Source organism: Stenella coeruleoalba (assembly GCF_951394435.1).
Source record: "Stenella coeruleoalba genome assembly, chromosome: 16".
Taxonomy (NCBI): Eukaryota; Metazoa; Chordata; class Mammalia; order Artiodactyla; family Delphinidae; genus Stenella; species Stenella coeruleoalba.
Window position 1 is genome coordinate 9,987,970 of NC_137162.1, and position 19,773 is coordinate 10,007,742.

The 19,773-nt window shown below is 47.9% G+C and overlaps 1 protein-coding gene across 1 annotated transcript in view; it reads left to right on the forward strand.

Moving 5' to 3' along the window:
- Positions 1–18,666, forward strand: part of ATE1 (arginyltransferase 1) — a 202,492-nt gene extending 183,826 nt beyond the window's left edge. Inside the window, exon 14 of the transcript XR_013824195.1 lies at positions 18,594–18,666. The gene's annotated coding sequence lies outside the window, so the exon portion shown is untranslated. The remainder of the gene's footprint in view (positions 1–18,593) is intronic.
- The last annotated feature ends 1,107 nt before the right edge of the window (positions 18,667–19,773 follow it).

Genomic DNA, 19,773 nt, shown 5'->3' on the forward strand with positions numbered 1-19,773 from the left:
GGGAAAGAAGCTGCTCTTCACAAGGTCCCGAAACTGCCCTGATCTCTGCGGTCTACAGGTCTTTAGGCAAGTTTTCCAAGTGACCATTTTCCAGAAAGATATTGGAGTAAATGGAATATTTTCCTCTTAACAGAGCATTTTGCTTGCGTTTACCAAACAGTATTTCTTTTCCATTAAAACAAATGCTTTCAGGCAAGGGCTGCATCACCATGGCAGTGGCTGTAGACCGAGCCACATGACGTAGCTTGCAGTAGGAAGCTCTGGGCTTGAGTAAAATTGGGACGTCACAGGCCATAGGAATGCTGGGTGCCCATTCAACCCCTGTCCTCCACGCTTTCAGACACTTTGTAACGTCACCTCAAGAAGAAGCCACCGAGGAGATGCCAGACATGAAATCTTGAGCTGGGAGGTGAACTGGTTTTCTGATGTCACAAGACCCTTCAAGACCCTCAGCTTGGATCTTACAAGACCCTCAGCTCTGTGCCCGGGGGAGTGGCCTACGTTCTTTAAAAGATGGGCAGGGAATGAGCAAGGGCTGCCTTTCTGGTGCCCTGCCCCTCGACTAATGATTCCACGGGTTAGGACATTATGCCTTCGTTGTTCCCTTAATTTTTCATTCTTACTCCAAATCCTTTATTGTGAAGGTCTTCTCCCAAGGTGGAGAATGGACGAGACCTCTGTCTTCTCAGGAGCCTTCAGAAGCCTGCAGGTTGCAATGAAGGTTTCCTTCACTCTGTCTTTGGTCTAAATCACAGCAGACCTTAAGCCTTTCTTCCTATGTCTTGTTTTCTTACCCTTTTATCAGCCTTGTCATTTTCTCCAAGCTGCTCCGAGGACTCTGCTCTCTGGGACATAAACATAGTCACCAGCTGAGTAAGTGTCAGCTTAAGGACTGAACTCTAAAATAATTTTGAGTCCAAGGTAGAACTTGTAATAGCTCCCAGGAAAGTTTTTTTCTTTTAAAGTACTCGTCCAAATTGATAACAGCAAAACAAAAACAAAATCACACACACACACACACACACACACACACACACACAGATATTCAAGGGTGGTGAAGAGACTGTGATGCACAGGGAGCTATTTATGTATTCATGTGCTTGTTTCTTCCAGGGGCAGTCAGCTCATGATAAATGGTCAGGGCACTTGAAATGTTTTAAGCTCCTGAATTTTATTTTTTATTTACTTTACTTTGGTGACTGTCTTTTGGTCATTCCTGTCAGGGTTGCATTTTGGAAAATTGCAAACACCTTCTTGACAATACTTTAGAGGAAAATGCTAGGCATACCTCAGGGTGAGGGCCAAGTATTCTGTCCCTATAAATGAGACAGTGAGGTCAGTATGGTTTTTTTCTCCCCCCGCCGAGGGGAGACGGAGGGGTAAAATTGTTCACTAAAATAAAATGCCCTTGAGGTTTGTATGAAGTTTCAGAAGTGCAGAAATTCTTTCAGTAATCCAGAAACAAAGGGGAAATGCCAATAGTTTTATTCCTTTTGCAGGTACATCCGGATATGTGATTCTTTGGTGAGAGAAGGGTGAGACTGGGAGAAAGCTAAGCGTTTTGGTCCCACCTATAAAATGACCTGACACACCAATCTTCTTTCATTCTCATGCTTGTGTGGTAGCACAAGCAATGAGTGAACATTTTCTACAGGGTTTACAAAAACTAGATGAAAGTTTAACATTTTTCTAAGAGATCTGATGAACCTCAAGATTTCTCATTCATCTCATCAGAGGTCTTTAAAGCACCAACACTAAATCTATTAAAAGTGTCTAAACTTCTTGGCAAAGATGATTTGCTTCTGGCTGGGGACAGAGTGATTATTCTTAATAGGCTCTGCTCTATTCCCTTCCTCTGGAGGGACCATGGAAACCTTTGAGCTAAGAGGGCTTAAGCTCTTGTACCCAAGAGTCAAAGTAAATGGACTCTTTTTGCCTGTTCATTTTTAAGTATTTCCAATGCTACTTTTTTTTTTTTTTTTTTTTTGCGGTACACGGGCCTCTCACTGTTGTGGCCTCTTCCGTTGCGGAGCACAGGCTCTGGACGCGCAGGCTCAGCGGCCATGGCTCACGGGCCTAGCCGCTCCATGGCATGTGGGATCTTCCCAGACCGAGGCACGAACCCGTGTCCCCTGCATCGGCAGGTGGACGCTCAACCACTGTGCCACCAGGGAAGCCCTGGTATCTGTAAATTATAACCATACTAGAGTACATTCAATTAAAATTGGAGGTTAATAACAATATTGGTAATTTACCCATTTTGACTTACTCAGAGGGGATGGCTTTAAGGACTGGAAACATGTCCTTCAAATGGCTGACCTCTGGGCTCCCCTTCCACTCCCCCTCGGCTGATCTGCCCCAACAGGGACTCTGTCCTGGGAACTAGACACCAAAAGGCATCTATTCTTCACAGCTCCCCTCAGCCCCTGGCTGGCACTGTGGCCTTGGGCCAACCCTCCTTGCTGTCTGAACCTCGGTTTCCTCCTGACTAGAGAGTTCACAGTAATGCCAACCTCAAAGGTGAACTTTCAAGCACACCCGAGGGACCATGGTGGTGGATGTGGCTGTTCCCTGCCCTGAGCCCTCACGTCACCCTCAACCTAATGCATGCAGGGCCGATAATAATAGCAAACACTTGAATCCCTCCACAGGCTCTGTGGCAAAGCCCTGCACGTAATGCACCTGATGGTCCGCGTTTGATAGAAAGGGAGCCTGCAGGTTAGAGTGGTGAAGGAAGGTGCTAGTGCCCCCCCAGCTGGGCAGGGGCAGCCAAGACCTCAGCCCGGCTCCGGCGATTTCTGCAGCCCAGGAGTTGACCTTTTCGGCTGCGCTAAAAATAACAAACTCGGGTTAAAAGTCTCCTCTCGCTTTTCAAGCCTCTAAAAAATTTCAAAACATTCACAATTTTCGACGTTCCCCCAGAGCACGGGGCAGTACCTGTTAATGGGTCGGGAGGGTGTGTTTATAAACTTGACACCGGGGAGTAGATGAGGATAATAACCGCTTCCTTTTGTTTGTGCTTTAAACTACTAATTAAGGATACGGAGCCGTTTTAAAGAGAACCTGGGTCTGGTGCAATTTTTTTCCAACTCCACTGGTGGTTTACAGACATCAGTCAGAGAATGCAGGTTTTTCTCATGCCCCTCAGGAATCCACGTGAACGGGCCATTGTCCCAGGGCTTGTGCGAGCTGCCCGGCCTGCAGAGCCTGCTCTCCCGCACTCTGCCCTCTGCAGCAGGCGCTCGTTCTGGTCAGCGTGCTATTCCTCCGACGCAGACATATCAAGGCATCTGCCTTCGCTTTGATCACTGGTATCTTGCTAGGACCCGAAGCCTCAGAGGGAAATCAGAGGGAGACATTTCTCCCTACACCCATTCACCGTCCAGGCACATCATTCCGACCGATCTCAGAAAGCTGGCTGCAGATGGAGAACGTGGGCCCCGGGGCAATGGCCCGGGGGAGAGATAAAAGGCACCCAAGTTGGCACGAATGAGTCTATGAAGCAGAAACTGCTTGCTTGTTCCAGGCCAGATGGTTGTTTCTTTCGCGTCTGTTCCAAGATGCTAAGCCCCAAAGGCCATGGGGCTCCGAGGAAGGGCCGGCCTCTTAGCTGGTGCCCTTTAGCTGAGTTTTCTGCCTGAATACAAGAAAATAAGACAAAGAAGAGGATTTGTCTTTGCTTCCTGGGTATGGGACCCACAACTTTCTCAGATACGCTTTGGAAATAAAGTCATCCAGGCCCCAAGGACACCTCAGTACCCCTTCCTTCTAGCTACCTCCTATTCTTAGATCCTGCGTTTCTGACGATTGGGGTAAAGTTCTCAGCCAGCGCAGCGCCCAGATCCTGCGGGATGTCTGGCGGCACTGAACTGAGAGTGTAGTGGTCTCTAGCAGGCCATGCCCTGCAGAGGAGAACTGGGCAGCTTTCATCCGGGCGGAACCTCTGTCTCAAATTTCGTGAGTGTCTCTGTATGGGGTTCTAGACATCGCCCCCTCCACCTAGACACCAGCTTCTGCCAAAAGGCAACCATGTCTTAACAGTTGGGCTGGATGTCTGCTGCAAACTTTTGGCTTCAGAAGAAGACGAACTATTTGCTGCATTACCTTCCCAGCTTTTAATGAGAGGACTGTCCCTATTCTAGGAGTCCCATGATAGCATCATCTCCAGCCCAGGCTCAAGTCCTTAATAAGCAAGACTCAGGAGAGACGGGTGACCATGCTCAGTGATGGTAAAACCAGCAGAGGGCTCGCTCAGTCTCTGAAGCTGGATGAAGGACCATTTGCTGCTCCCTGCAGGGCACGCTGCCCCACCCCAATGCCCAGCTTTCCCAGTCCCTAGCCGAGTGACCTGGGACAAGTTAGTGACTCTCTCCTCTACTTAGTCTTGGTCTGTAAAATCAACAGAACCCATCTAATAGGTTGCCCAGAGCAGAGGTCCCCAATATTTTTGCACCAGGGACCATGGAAGACAATTTTTCCACAGACCAGGGCTGGGGGGATGGTCTCGGGATGATTCAAGCGCGTTACATTTATTGTGCACTTTATTTCTATTATTATTACCTTGTAATATATAATGAAATAATTATGCAACTCACCATAATGCAGAATCAGTGGGAGCCCTGAGCTTGTTTTCACTAGCCACTCACTGATAGGGTTTTGGTATGAGTCTGCAAACAATTGATTTGTTATGGTCTCTGTGCGGTCAAACGTCTCTGCTAATGATGATCTGTATTTGCAGCCGCTCCCCAGCGCTAGCATCACTGCCTCAGCTCCACCTCAGATCATCAGGCGTTAGATTCTCATAAGGAGCGCGCAACCAAGATCCCTCGCATGCGCAGTTCACAGCAGGGTTCGCGTTCCTATGAGAATCCAGCGCCGCCGCTGATCTGACAGGAGGCGGAGCTCAGGCGGTAATGTGAGCCATGGGGAGCGGCTGTAAATACAGATGGAGCTTCGCTTGCTCGCCTGCTGCTCACCTCCTGCTGTGCAGCCCGGTTCCTAACAGGCCACGGACTGTGAGTTGGGGACCCCTGGCCCAGAGGATTAAACGAGTCGATGCATATAAAGGGCTGAGTGCTGTGCTTGGCTCAATGACTATCTGTTATGATTTCTCTGAGAATCCATAGGACATCAAGGTCTGATTGATTAGCTAGAGATATGTTTAGCCTTGACCATGTTTTCTTAGGAATTAAGGACATATGCTTGAGCCAGTCTGGCAGAATCTAGGACTTCAATCCCTACTAAGCACCAGAGGGAATGATACATGAAAGAGAAAGTATAGCACAGTGGTGGTGCCTGGGGGTAACAGAGCAGGATGAAGATTAGGAGCGGGACTAACCAGTCAAAACTTGTATGATTCTCCATTCATTCATTCATTCACTTATTCATTCATACAACAAACATCTACTGAGCGCATATTGGGGGGCCAGGCCAGGCACTGTGCAGAGTCCTGGGGATCCCGTGACGAACCCAGATGTATTCATGGAGCTCATGTCCTAAGGGAAGATTGCAGGGGGAGGGGCGGCAGGTCATGGGAAGAAAACAAACACCTGAACAAGCTCATTTCAGATAGTGGTTGGTTATTCATTGCTGTGTAGCAAATGACCTAAAGGAAAGTGTCTTAAAAACCATCATCTGTTTGCTCAGGATTCTGCCACTTGGGCAGGGGCTGGTGGGGACAGCTCCTCTCTGCTCCGCATGGCATCGGCTGGCTCTGTCCCTTGGCGGGCCAGCTGTTGCTAGCTGTTGGCTTGCAGTTCAGCTGGGGCTGTTGGCCAGGGGCTTAGTTTTCCTCCGTGTGGGCTCTCCATGGGGTTTGGTTGGCCTTCTCCCAGAGTAGTGACTGAGGTCGGTGAGGGAGTGAGCTAAGATGAGTGGTGAGAGGGATGGAAAACCACCAAAGGGTCCAGGCAGGGGAGGGATGCAACCTGACCGAGCGGTTGTAAAACCTCTCTGCCCCTCTGTTTTTTCATTCACAAAATGAGAGACCTGCCTGAATTGCCTCTAAGGTCTCTTCCGGCTAATTTTCCCAGAAGAGAACCAGTACTTTGGTGGCTACAGTTTCTGGATTTGGGTCTTCTCTGCTGCACTGTCTCACCTGTAGAGCAATGAGAAGCAGAAGAAGCCTTCCTGGATGCTTTATGAGACAAGACACAAACTTATTAAAGGAGGAGTCCTTGGTCCATTCTTCAGGCTGTTTTGTGAGCCGCATCGTCAAACACATGCTTCATGCAATGGATGTGAAAGGTAGATGCTTAAGCAAAGGCTCTTTTGAGCAAGAAGGACTGTCAGCCATCAAAGAATTTCAGAAGGCACAGCTCCTCGAGTCCAGACAAGACCAGCAAATAAACCGAATTCCAGAGAGCTAGTGTTACCTGACGCTCGTTGGTCTGGGGGGTGGGGGAGGGGATCGGAATAGAAGTTTTCTTTGGAACTTAATTAGATCGACATGGTTGATATGCTCCTTAAGGTGGGAGCTGAGCATTTAAAATTATACCAAAGATATTTTTCCCCAGGTCTCTGTAAGTGGAGACGTGAACCTATCAAAATATGCGATAAGGGAGCTACATGTGTCGTTCTAAACCAGTTCAGACCAGCTAGGCTGCTCCCTGCTCTGAGCTGCTGGCTATTAGCTGTCATCCAGCCTGGATGTGAGACAAGCAGGTGGATAAGAGAGACATCATCTCGTTAGGACTTGCAGGAACAGGCAAGCAGGGAGCCTATCAGCAGCGCACATCTCCAGGGCAGGCTTGGGCTCCAGCGCGAAGCACCATGGTAGATGGGCTTTTCATTTCAATGACATTTTTTTGGGAAAGATTCAAATTCAATCCTCTTCCAGGATAGAGTAATTTCAGTTGCCACTGATCCTTCCGATAAATGAGACAGGGTTTCATTTTTTTCTTGCTACCGAGGTATCTAATTTTATAAAAGCCTTCAACAATGCAATAATTTACTGTAGCAGCAGGATGGCTACGAGTAAGGACTTGTCTTCTTTTCTGTTAATTTTCTGAAGGAATCTCTTCCCTTCACCACTGAGAAGCTGTGCATGCCTTTCTCTGGGTTTCGTTAAGACTGTTTGAAGTCATGATGGCAAGATCATTATGATGTTTTTGAAAGATAGTGGGTTTCAAAGAGTTGTACTCAAGAGACTTAAAAAAGCTTCATCAACTTAATTCCCGTCCTCGGCTACTTTTTCAGAGCTATGATCTGGATATGCCGTAATTGGTATCATTTTCATTACAATCTCATCCCCACCTTTTGTTGTTCTCATTACTACTTCTCCTCTTCTGAAATGACACATGTAATACACAATTAAAGAATAAGTCAGAGCCTAGAATCCTCCATGGAATTCAGAACCAATGTAGAAATGGCTGAAGGAATCCACATGCACACACACACACACACACACACGTATGCACAAACGGGGTTATTGGACACATCCTTACAGAGGAAAACTGAGGCAGAGGACCTTTGTGATAAGGAGTCTAGCTTAGAGATAGCCGTTTCTTACAGTCGTGCCATGGCCATGCCAGGGGTAGGGTTGGTGTGGTCATAAGTGAGACCAGTACAGGAGTTAGTGAAAACATTTAGAAATGTCCCCAGCTTCAAAGGATGGGGACAGAGGGAAAGAAGGAAAGAGGAAGTCCATTCTGAGCCTCAGAGGCAGGATTGGGGCTTTCTGTTAAGACGGAGGGCAGGGAAGGCAGGTAGGAGCTGGGCAGTTTGGGGAACGAGGAAATAATTCTCACATGTTTCTAAGTTTGACCTTGATGTACAAGGAAGTGTTGTATTTGCATTATAATCATTTCAGCCTGTGATTGAAACCTCTAAAGCTTCCGTTTTGCAGAGAAGTTAAGTCAGGACCCAAAGATGTCAATTAACTTGTCCAAGCTCATAAGGAAAAACCATAAATTAGGATGAAAGTCATGATATTCCTAGCCTCGGCGTAACCGGCTGGGTTTTTCTGCCTGTCCTGGTGGGTGTTAGAGAAGAAAAAGGGGGTTGGTGGGGATTGCATCTCCTTCCTGGTGGCAATGTGTTCATCATATCCAGGTTCTGTACTGAATGTTCTGGTGGCTGAGCCGTGTTTCACACCCAGTTCAGGGCCTGTGACTTCATAGGTTGGTCTAGACCTAGGACTTTTGATAGTAGAGTAGATATGGCTCCCCCAGCCAAATGTGTCTTACTGATTTCTTAAAAGCTGTGGGGTGGGGTGGGAGGAGACAGCAATATGAGTGACATGGTACAAGAGCTCAGTCTCTTGTAGAAAAACAGTATTTTCCACAAAAGGCAAATGAATCAAAGATATTACAGAGAAATTTCCTATTTGCTGCTCAGGAAATTTTTTTTAAAAAGTTGAAAGTGGGGGAGTGTTGTAGGATAATGTAGCTGAGGAAGAATGTCTCTCCACCGTGCAGACTTCTTTTTTTTTTAATTAATTAATTTTATTTTATTTTGGCTGCGTTGGGTCTTCATTGCTGCGCGTGGGCTTTCTCTAGCTGCGGCGAGCGGGGGCTGCTCTTCATTGCGGTGCACGTGCTTCTCACTGCGGTGGCTTCTCTTGTTGCAGAGCATGGGCTCTAGGCGCTCAGGCTTCAGTAGTTGTGGCGCATGCGGGCTTAGTTGCTCCGCGACACGTCGGATCTTCCCCGACCAGGGCTCGAACCCGTGTCCCCTGCATTGGCAGGCGGATTGTTAACCACTGAGCCACCAGGGAAGCCCCCAGACGTCTTTAAAAATGTCCTGTGGGGCTTCCCTAGTGGTGCAGTGGTTGAGAGTCCACCTGCCGATGCAGGGGACACGGGTTCGTGGCCCGGTCCGGGAGGATCCCACATGCCGCGGAGCGGCTGGGCCCGTGAGCCATGGCCGCTGAGCCTGCGCGTCCGGAGCCTGATGTCCTCTGCCCTTTCTGACATGCAAACTATTGATGTTGCTAACCCCGCCCCTCTCAGCCTGATTAACTGCTTGTACACCTGAACTCCTCTCCGAGTGATTGTTTCGTTTGATGAGCACCGCAGCTACGCTCCGCAGTGGGCTACATGTGTAGAGCTGCTTCCCTAACTGGCTTTTTGCAATCCGCTTTTAGAGCCCGCGGCTCCTTAGTCAAACCCTGCGTTCAATGCAACGGTCTGGGATTGCCCCCACCCACCCAAAGTGGGTGGCCATGTGCTTTTCCATTTGGAACTTTCCCTCCATAGCTCCCTTATTTTAGATGATAGGCTCTGGAAAGAATTGTTTTTTTGAATGAGAGAGAGAAGTGAAAAATACTATGTTGTGAGGTACTATTTTTGCCTTTAAAAACATACACTCTCAGACCCACACAGCGGACCGTTCTGGTAGCATATGAGCTCAAGTCATAGCCAAGGTCTCTGCTGGTAGGAGCCCTTCCTACCCTAAAGGGACTGCTTGTTAATAGCTGCATTCATGGCAGTTTAAATTTTTGTGTGTTGATGTAAAGGCAGCGTTCCCCTCAGGGCTATTTATTTTAAAAGTCTAAAATAGTAAGGGGTCTGCAGCATATGCTGTAACGTAAGCGAACTGGGGTCTGCACTCCAAGCAAAGCCTTCTCTGTGCTGACCTCTGCGCTTTAATGCCCTCCAGGAGGGCGCTGGCAGCCCCTTGGCTTCCCCTTCAACACAGGGCAAGCTCGGGCAGTTCTCAGAATTGCCTACAAAGGCAGTTGTTCAAGATTTTCATACCTGGAGGTAATGGCTGTAATAAACAGTGCTGGCCCTGATTTGCCACCATAGGACGGAAGGGAGGGGGAAGGGGAGGTTATAGCAGAATCGGTCCTGCATGTGGAATCACTTCTCCTTCAGGGTCCAAGGTTGAGATGGATGCTGTGCTTTTAAAATTGTTTTAACTCACCAAATTTTAAAAATTAAAAGTAAATATAAAAAAGTAAACAAGGAGGAGGAGGCCACTTATTTATTTGTTTGTTTGTTTTTTGGCTGTGTTGGGTCTTCATTGCCGCATGCGGGCTTTCTCTAGTTGCGGAGAGCGGGGGCCACTCTTCATTGCGGTGCGCAGGCTTCTCACTGCGGTGGCTTCTCTTGTTGCAGAGCACGGGCTCTAGTCGCGCGGGCTTCAGTAGTTGTGGCATGTGGGCTCCGTAGTTGTGGCTTACGGGCTTAGATGCTCCATTGCATGTGGGATCTTCCTCGACCAGGGCTCGAACCTGTGTCCCCTGCATTGGCAGGCGGATTCTTAACCACTGTGCCACGAGGGGAGTCCCCGAGGAGGCCATTTATAATAATGTCAATAAATAAAGCTAGGAAGTGGCACATACGAAAATTTTTTAAATCTAGATTTTAAGAAGAAGTAGCAGCAGCAGCACCGGGCCTTTGTCTCCCCAGTGCCCTTGGTTGGAGTAAGCGAGCCTCCTTAAGATGCCTCTGAAGGATCCCGAAGCCATTTCAGCTATGGAATAAGCAGCACGAGCTGTGGTGGGAAGCAAGGTGGGTCTAGCATAGACGCTGCCCCTGCAACCCCAGGCAACCCCTCCCTCTGCCACATAGTTACAGGAGGTCTTTCAGACTTGCTTCTCACTTGATTTCTTTTTTCTAAAATTTATTTTTAAATTTATTTATGGCTGTGTTGGGTCTTCGTTTCTGTGCGAGGGCTTTCTCTAGTTGTGGCAAGCGGGGGCCACTCTTCATCGCGGTGCGCGGGCCTCTCACTATCGCTGCCTCTATTGTTCTCTGCGGAGCACAGGCTCCAGACGCGCAGGCTCAGTAATTGTGGCTCACGGGCCCAGTTGCTCCGCGGCATGTGGGATCTTCCTAGACCAGGGCTCGAACGCGTGTCCCCTGCGTTGGCAGGCAGATTCTCAACCACTGCGCCACCAGGGAAGCCCTTCTCACTTGATTCCTATGCTTGAGCTTTTCATTTTACCCAGAGGAACCCTATACAGATAATGAGAAGGCTTGCTTCTCCCCCTTCGCAGAAGCAAGTCATGTTTACTTCTCCCTTTGAAAATATTAGTTAGGAAATTTAACAGATGAGGGATTGGGTATGAGGCAGTATGAGGAGAAAATATTAATAAGTGTAAAGTGACTTTCTCCTGTTGGTGAGAAGATTATTTCATTATTTTCTTGAAGAATTAGTAATAACTAAAGTCCTCTCTACCTGTTGATTGTATCACTCAATTGCCTTAGAGTGTGGATTTCTACATTATCACCCATGGCGTCTCCATAAACTCCTCTAGCAATGCACCCACGTGGAGGCACTGTGTTTGCATAGACTGGCCACAGCCCAGGTAAAGATATGCATGAAGAGAAAAGACTCTCCTGGCGTGACAGGCTCTACAGAACCCCAGCTTGCTGTCCGTGTTTTATCCGGGACTCTCGAGGTGGGAGGGAAGGAAGCAGCCTTTGCGGTGGCCGGGTTTTCCCATCCTTTGTGCCTCACTTGGGATCCATGAGTAATTGGTGCATTGTACAGGGAGCGACCTCTGCTTCTTTGGGCAAATTGAACCAAGTTGGAGCTGTAAAAGCAGGACCATAAATCAGCTCTGTTACAATGGCAAAGTTCTTGAAAGCACCTCAAAGCCCTGTGTGCATTCCTCCTAGTTAATGAGCAGCAAGGTAGATCCTGAGTCGCTGGCTTGATGGAAGCCGAGTTAGAACCAGAAGATGGATATGCAAAAATCGGTCACCCAGAAAAGTCTAAGCCGCCCAAAGAAACACAGCGAACTTCAAAGGCCTCCTATGCTTTCTCCTATACAATGCTTTCCTGGCTGAATAATTTGTATAAAAAACAGCTGGGTCTGCCATGGAACCAGCTGTTAGGTCGCATTTTGTGCGTACTCTATCAAGGGGACTTTCTCTTAAAAATTGTCTTTAAATCTCCTTGAAGTGTTGTGCAGATTCCCTATGATGTGATGGAAAGGTGGTGATGGCCTCCTCTTGCCAAGGTTTGGAGGCCCTGAGCTTCTCTTGTTACTCCTTTTCTATGACTCCCAGGTGTGTTCATAACAACTTGTTCCTTCCTTAGCCGTTCAGGTGGGGTGAGACCCCGCAGGTTTTCGTGGTAGTTGAAACTGAACTAGATTCTTGCTGATGGACTGAAACTCTGTAGGAGTTTTTCTTTCTTTATGAGATGATGTGCCCCAAGCCTCTGAAACAGAAGAAAAAGGGAAAATGAAATTAAAAAGTCAGTGTCCAGGGACTTCCCTGGCGGTCCAGTGGTTAAGACTTTGCCTTCCAATGCAGGGGTTGGGGGTTCGATCCCTGGTCAGGGAGCCAAGATCCCACATGCCTTGCGGCCGAAAAACCAAAGCATAAAACAGAGGCAATAATGTAACAAATTCAATAAAGACTTTTAAAATGGTCCACATCAAAAAAATCTTAAAAAGAAAAAAGTCAGTGCTCAATCCATTTGATCTTGGTGTGTGTGTGTGTGTGTGTGTGTGTGTGTGTGTAATTCTAGTTTATTGGTCTTCTTCTATCACATTTTTGTGGGCTTACTTATAAACCATGTAACTTTAAATTCTTTCCCTCTTCTTTTTAGAATGAATTCTTACTCACTAATTAATGTCTGGGCATAACACATATCGCACATGTCCCCCAGTGCCATCAATAACATGGGGACACATTAAACAATGACCAAAGGTCCATATAGGTTTTTTGTCTCTTCAGAAAAACAAATCACCCCCCGTCCCAAATGTATGGATCACATTTGAGAGAAAGCATTTACCTAGAGTGGTATTGATTTAATGACGTAAAGAAAAAATGAGTTCAATAGTTTTACCTTTTGAATTGCAAAACTCTCATCATGTCTTCCTGTTTACTAAAAGACCATGCTCTTAGCGCCCCCCAGAAAGTGCCCACGCAGTTCCGTGCTGCAGGTGACACGCACAGCCGGTCGCTCAGTGTGGTTAGTTGCAAGCCATGACGTTTCAGTTTGGGCCACACCCTGGCTAGCGGGTACTGATGGTTCGGGCCAGGGCCGCTGCGGCTGTGGGCTGTTCTCTGAGCTGCCCTTGCTTAATCCTCAGAGCTCAAGCTTTGCTCCTCCTCTCTTAACCCTCACGTCAAATCATTCTCAAAACCCCCTAAGAAGAATCCAGCTTGGCTCACACAGGCATTCAGGAAAGGCTAGTTCCCCTAACAGAAGGATACTTAACCTGGAGTCCCTGGACCCTGGAAAGTCCATGAATGGGGTTTAGAGCTGCAAATCACCCCATGAGATTATATGCAGTTTCATATGTGCAGAGATTCTTTTGAGGTGAGGGGGTGGGCTTATAGGTCTCCATGGATTCTCAGAGGGGTCTGAGTCCTGCCGAAACTTCACTGCCATCACTAACTGGTTTCCTACCTCCACTTTCGTTCTCTTTCCCGTCCATCCTGTATATTACATGAGTGCACTATGTAAACCCTGTTTTTCATGTCTGTCCCACAATCCAAAGCTTCCAAGGCTCCCCTCACCTGTAGGGTGATGTACACTGTTGCCCTGGCTGCCCTCCTGATCCCACCTCCCACTGTTCTCCGCACCTTTTCCTCTGGGCTGTTCTACTCATTATTTCCCCAACGTGCACACGTATTTGCATCCTCACTTGCCTTCTCTCATCCCTTCCCCACATTCTGATCCTGCAACTCTCTTTAAAGTCAGACTCTTCCGTTAAGATTTTCTTCCGTCAACCAACCACCTCACTCCTGTCTATAAGCTTGTATCATCAGCCACCTTTTAATCCTAAACTCCCTTTTGCAATTTGACTTATTTCACACTATTAACCTTTCATGTGTATGTTTTGCCATCCAAACTGGATCCTGAATTTCTTGAAGACAAAGGTTCATTCATTCTTTCATTCATTCATTTGCTCAGCAGACATTTATTGGGTGTCTTCTATTGATGGGGCCCTGAGCCTGATGTTGGGTTTGGACTCCCACTACACCTGGACCACTTCTACACACAGAGAACATACTCAGCGAACAATGAATGAATGAATAAGTGAATTGGGGTTAAACCAAGCCATTTCAGGAGTGCTTGAGAACCTCTGAAAAGAATACACAGCCGGAGTTTCTTCTGGTTTCTGAAGCCAAAGCAGAACACTCAGGCGTGGTGGTTCTTAAAATGTAACCCTCTGGAAGGGCTAAGTCCCGAGCAACAATTTCTTTCCGCATCCTGCTGACTCTGCACCATTCATGGCAGGTTCCGGGCTTCGCTGGCTCTCCTTGACTTTTCCTTTCCTGAGGACAGCAGGGAGAGAGAGTAGGATCAAATCCACCCTTTCATAAGAGTTTGCAGCTTACCGTGGGGAAAGAAAAAGAAAACATGAGTCCGTTCTACCCACCAGAACTTTCTAGCATTCTTGCCCCTTAGGGCCTGCAACTAAACTAATATTTCTGACAGTGTTCCTTCCTGAAGAAGCCCACCTCTGGGAACAGGGGACGGGAGTCGGGAAAGCATCATCTGTGCAGGTGGTGGGTCGAGTTTACACACCTTTAGGTGGGCACGGGAACCGGGTGCCGGGTGCACGTGGCTTTTACAGCTGCTTGGAAAGCCCTGGATGTTTGTCTTGGCCGGTTCCTGAGGCAGCTGGCATCTGCCACGAGAGCTGGCCAGGATTTTAGTTTGGTTTCTTTGGCCTTCCATCTTGGTTTGGGATGGGTTCTGCTGCCCTGCTCCCATCGAAGAGGGGACATACCCCTGAGACTCACAGGTAGTGGCGAGCCTGAGTTCTGCAAGCCACGTCCGGAGGTTTGGGGGCTGGCCTCTGTCGCCTGGGGTTCTGTTCTCTTTGGTGCAAACCAGAACCAGAGTGCTGGCTCTGCTCAGGAGGCCCCGAAGTCCGCTGTTATTCCTTTCCACCTCCTGCTCTCTGCTGCCAGTAAAAATAAGGGAGTGAAACGACTTGGGTGCTGGACCTCCCTCAAGGCAAGCGTGTGCCGGGAGAGAGAGAGGTTGTGTGTATGCATTTCACCATATCTTTTACTCCTTAGGCCTTAGTTCTCTAGAATTTTTTGCACAGGTCCCCTGCGGAGGTCCTGAGCAGCTACCTTCAAAATAATATATTAAAAATACACTGCATCACGGTGGGGCTGGGACCACTGACTGCAAGTCCCATGCTGGAACGGGAAGAAGTCACCTTTCACTCATTAGAAAATGGATCGATGTGAATATGCACTCGGCTACCTTTTTACTTTATTGTGGTAAAATACATATACTCTAAGATTTACCATCTTAACCATCTTAGACTGAACAATTCAGCAGTATTTAGCGCCACCATCATCACTATCTATTTCCAGACATTTTCACCCCTAAGGGAAGGCTGGTGCCCATTACGCAGTCACCACCCCACCTCCCCGCCCACTCCCTGGCAGCCACCAGTCAGCCTTCTGTCTCTGTGGGTGCCCCTCTTCTGGATACTTCATAGAAATAGAATCAGACAATATGTGACCTCTGTGTGTGGCTTCTTTCACTGAGCATAATAATCTCTCAAGCTTTATCCACGCTGTGGCATGTGTGAGAATCTCATTCCCTTCCGTGGCTGAATATTTATCCTGTGTTTGGGGGTTGAAGTTATTTTCTCTCCCTTGAACTTCCATTCCCACTCCCACCTTCACTCTGTCTCTAGAACTTCTGAAGTCATGACGTATCTGAACTTGATTCCTCCCAACTCACTTCCCTCCAGACTGGCTGGTAACCCCCAACCATACCTGACAACAACCTGCACCAGGGCCCCCTGAAGGGCGGGTCAGAATCGCAGCTTCCAGCCCCACTGCACACCTGCTAAGCACACTCTCTGGGCGTGGAGCCAGGGAACCTGCATTTCTTCTATTTATTTATTTATTTGGCTGTGCTGGGTCTTTGTTGTGGCATGTGGGCTCTTTTAGTTGCAGCATGCGGTATCTAGTTCCCTGACCAGGGATCGAACCCGGCCCCCTGCTTGGGAGCGCGGAGTCTCAACCACTGGACCACGAGGGAAGTCCCTAGGGAACCTGCATTTCCAGCAAGCTCCCTGGTCACTCTGATGTACACACGTGGGCACCAGGGCTGTGACACAGGGCTGGCCAACTCCCCTCAAACCCCAGTCCAGGACTCCTGAGTCAACTGCTGTGTCTGGGCTTCATCTCCATCTACACCATGGAAACCCAGCTCAAATGCCACATCTCCTGTGATTCAGGAAAGCTTCCTCAACTCTTGGCCTGAAACCATTTCTCCTAGACTGTGAACTCCCTGAAAGCAGAGTCCAAGCTTCTCTTTGTATCCCTTGAATAATCTTCATCCCCAGAATAAGAACATTTATTGAGTCCTTACATGCAGGTACTGTCCTAGGTGCTTCTAATCAATCAACTAATTTTATCTTCACAAGGTACAAGCAAAGGCAGTGTCATTATCCCCAAACACCTGGAAGAGCTACCGTTTCCAGGAAACGCCAGAGTGTTTCTGCTCAGCGGCAGACAGAGATGGACCCCTCAGTCTAAATCCTGGAGTGGTACACCGATGAGTAAAGTTGGTGGAAAAGGCTTTCAAACTCCCTGGGAGTAAAAAACTGTAAGGTGGTGCTGGTAGGATTATAACCATTTTAAAACAAGTATTAGTAACAACCACGGAATAGCTGTGTCCACGCTTTTCATCCCTGGCAGAGGACCCCCTCTGTCCCCCACTCTGTGCTTCCCCCAAGCCTGGGTGAGTTCCTCTGTGTCTGAGGTTTCCTGCATGGAAGATGTACATCTTCCCTCCTGCCTCACCTTATTCACTTTCCTCAATCATCCTGCACTCAAAGCACGAGGTATGTGCCCTTCACTGTGATAAAAGCACAAGTTAATTCGTGTGACTGAGCGCCAGCAGCACGTGACACGTGACACGTGGCTCATGTGGCTCCTGCCCAGTGGACTAGGACGGGTCTTAATCTGTACCAAGAAAGTAAAGCTTTGAAGAAAAATTGCAGGGACTTCCCTAGTGGTCCAGTGGTTAAGACTCCTCGCTTCTACTGCAGGGGGAGCGGGTTCAATCTCTGGTTGGGGAACTGAGATCCCGCATGCTGTGCGGTACGGCCAAAAACTTAAAAAAAAAAAGGAAAAGAACAGAAACATTGCCGCTTTTCTTAACCACATGAGCCAGCAATTCCACTCCGAGGTATGTCCCCCAAAGAATTGGAAACAGGAACACAAACAGATACTTGTATATCTGTGTTCATAGCAGCAGCTGCTTTGACAATAGTCAGAAGGTGGAGACACCCACGTGTCCATCGAAGGATGAATGGATAAACAAAATGTATCCATAGAATGGAATATTATTCAGCCTTAAAAGGAGATATCGACAACTGCTACAACGTGGGTGAACCTTGAAAACATTATGCTACGTGAAATAAGCCAGACACGAAAGGACAAATATTGTATGATTTCACTTATATGAAAAATCTAGAGTTGGGCAAATTCATAGCAAGAAAGTAGATAAAAATTTTACCAGGGCCTGGTGGGAGGGAGGAACGCAGGGTTATTGCTTAATGGCTACAGAGTTTCTGTTTGAGGCGATGAAAAAATGTTGGAAATGGTGGTATTTGCACAACAGTGTGAATGTGATTAATGACACTGAACTGCACATTTAAAAATGATTAAATTGGTAAACTTTATGTTACTTATATTTTACCAAAAAAAAAAAAATCTCAGCTTTCCTTTCCAGCCACTATAATAAAATAAAGAACCGGGGATTTGCCAGATTCTATTATGGGACCGTTGGGTCTTAGGTATCCTTTGAATAGGGTCCATTAGAGCTCCCTGCTGTTGAAAGCATAATCTGTTTACCCTCGTATTTCCCTGCCCCAGCTGCTGTGGTCTGGGGAAGAAAAGATTTCTGGCTTTCTCTGAACGGCCCCAGGGAGCACGTAGCCCAGCCTAGAGGGTAGCCCCTGCCCCAGCAGACCTTCCAGTGAGTCTCAGTCTGCAGATGTGCCCCAGGGCACCTCCGTCCTGGGATCAGGGTTCTGACTAATTGTCCTGCGATGGCCACCAAAAGGGATTGTCATTTCATCGTTAGAAATTCCCCCAATAACATTCAGGCCGTGTCCTTTTCAGGCCCTGTGGAATTTCTAACGACGATATGAGGAAGTATTGAAGAAATATTCAGGTTCACCCCAGCCTTGGGGATACACCTGTGGTGACTCTGCAGACCTGGTGTGGTTAGGTCTTACTAATCCCACAAGCGGGGAAGGCAGGGACCAGGACTGGGAGAAAATCATTCCTGACCAACAAGGCCGGTGGTAGGGTTAATGGCTGTTCTCAAATACAACCACTGTTCAGAGCGTGTGCTTAATAATCTTCAATCAACTCCAGTTTATTTGCATGTCAAATCGATTTTACATGCAAAAAGCATCCCCCGTATAAATTAAATGCTCTGTCAAAGACCTCCGTGCTTCCCCAAAGCCTCAGGCACTCACTCCAGGCTCTTGGGAAAAAACTTAGCTCTAGCTTAGGTTTCCTGTAAAGTTATTTACAGATATTTCATTTTAATTTTTATTACTAATTTATCAAGGACATATGTAGATTTATTACATGCCAGGAATGTTCCAAAATTTTTACTAGTATCACTTCACTGATTCCGCTTAACAATACTATGAAGAAGGTTCTGTTATTTCCCCCATTGTGCAGATGAGAACACTGAGGCCCAGGCCACTCTAACGGTGATGGCACAGACTGCAAGGACATTTCCTAGGAGGGCAGGTAAGACACCAAACAACCTGCTTTTTGTGAGGTTCGGCACCCCATTTCCTCCTGTTGATTATGTTCGTATAAGGTCCAGGGCAGTCCACTGAAGGATGGGGCAGGAACAGGTCCGCTGCCTGGCTCTGTCTTTGACTTCCCCTCATCTCCCTGGCTTCTAGGGAAACTGAGGGAGAGAGAGAGGGACCAGTGTCTCCACCTACCCTAGGAGGCTTTTGTCAGGAAAAGATGGCAGAGGGCAGATGAGAGTTTTCCGAACAACCATGGCGCTGGGACCATCAACTTGAGTGTCAAATCATTTTTCAGAGCAGCCCTGAAATTCCTGGTAATACAGTATTTGAGAGCCACGTCAAGAGGTGACTACAAGGCCATTGTTTTAGGTTTGAATCGGGGCTGTGGCTTGTCCCCGTGCTGGTTTCCTGGTTTGGATGTGGTACTTTAGTGATGCAAGATGTTATCGTGGGGGAAGTGAGGTGAAGGATAGTTGGGCCCTCTCTGCGCTGTTTTTGCAACTTCCTGTGTGTCTATAATTATTCCAAGATACAAAGGTTTTCTAAATGCCATTGTTTAAGAAGCCAGGGAACTGTAGCTACTTCTCCAGCCGTGCTGTGTGTTTCCCTGGGGTATGAGCTCATAACCAGCAGACCTCTATGATGGACTTGTTGTCAGTCTCAGGGCAGAGCTCACCTCTTTCAGAGGCTGGCATCAGTCCCCCTTTTCCCTAGACGGGGGGTTCTCCTCTCTGCACTGGAGCCGGGACGTTGTAATACGGCTTCCTCGGGCACCGCCAGGAGGCTGCAGCACCTTCCCCGAAATCTCAGGCACGTTCAGCCCCGAGACTCCCCTCCCCTGCCCCACGCAGAGCCTGCTGCCCCTCCCACCCCCAGGTTCTTGCGAATCTGCCCTACAGTCCCCTGTGGGGCACCTGACATATGCTGTTTCATTCATTTCTCTCAACCCCAAGGAAGGAGTTTGCGAAGTGTGGGTGTCTGTGGGAGTCCCCGGAGGTGGGACCATGGGGACTGGTGTGAAATAGATCTTCTACAGGCCAGCACAGAACATTCTCTTCCCGGGGCCACTGCAGTCGGACCATCATGCACAGGGTGGT